At 42.1% G+C, this 506-nt stretch overlaps 1 protein-coding gene across 1 annotated transcript in view; it reads left to right on the top strand.

The window, feature by feature from the left end:
* LOC119594514 (alcohol dehydrogenase class-3-like) overlaps window positions 1-506 on the top strand; it is an 11,972-nt gene that overhangs the window by 3,898 nt on the left and 7,568 nt on the right. The window lies entirely within an intron of this gene.

Genomic DNA, 506 nt, shown 5'->3' with positions numbered 1-506 from the left:
CATAGTGTACAGTCTCCTGGAAGACCTAAATACCTTGCCCCTTGGAGCTCTACAGTACTCTTCTGCTCTCCTCTCTGGATGTGGTTTCCTAGCTCCTGAAGCTAATGCTCTTGCTATGGTCACTTCCAAAGCCACCTTCATATTTTCCAAATGGACTCCTCTAAACCCTCCAGTTTTTAAGTCTCGCAATAGGGTTTCACCTCCTTGGTAACCTCTTTGGTCCTTCCCATTTGGGGGATAAATTAGTATCCCCTTTGTCTTGTAATGGCTTTCACAAAATCTTAAGTGCCAGTTTGCAATGAAGTATCTTTTGATTTCTACTTTCTAGTTCTACATTGTCTTCTGCCTTAGAAGATTATCTCTTACACCATTCATAATGTCCTAGGTGCGTAGAGAATGCTGATCTCTCTTTAGAACCCTTGTCTAATAGCACCTGGTGGTGTTCACTAATTAAAATAGTGTGGAAAACCACTTGCCTCGACTAACCCAATGTTTCCTAGCACTCT

This window comes from Penaeus monodon, chromosome 34 (assembly GCF_015228065.2).
Source record: "Penaeus monodon isolate SGIC_2016 chromosome 34, NSTDA_Pmon_1, whole genome shotgun sequence".
Classification (NCBI taxonomy): Eukaryota; Metazoa; Arthropoda; class Malacostraca; order Decapoda; family Penaeidae; genus Penaeus; species Penaeus monodon.
This window is presented reverse-complemented; position numbering and strand designations above follow the sequence as displayed.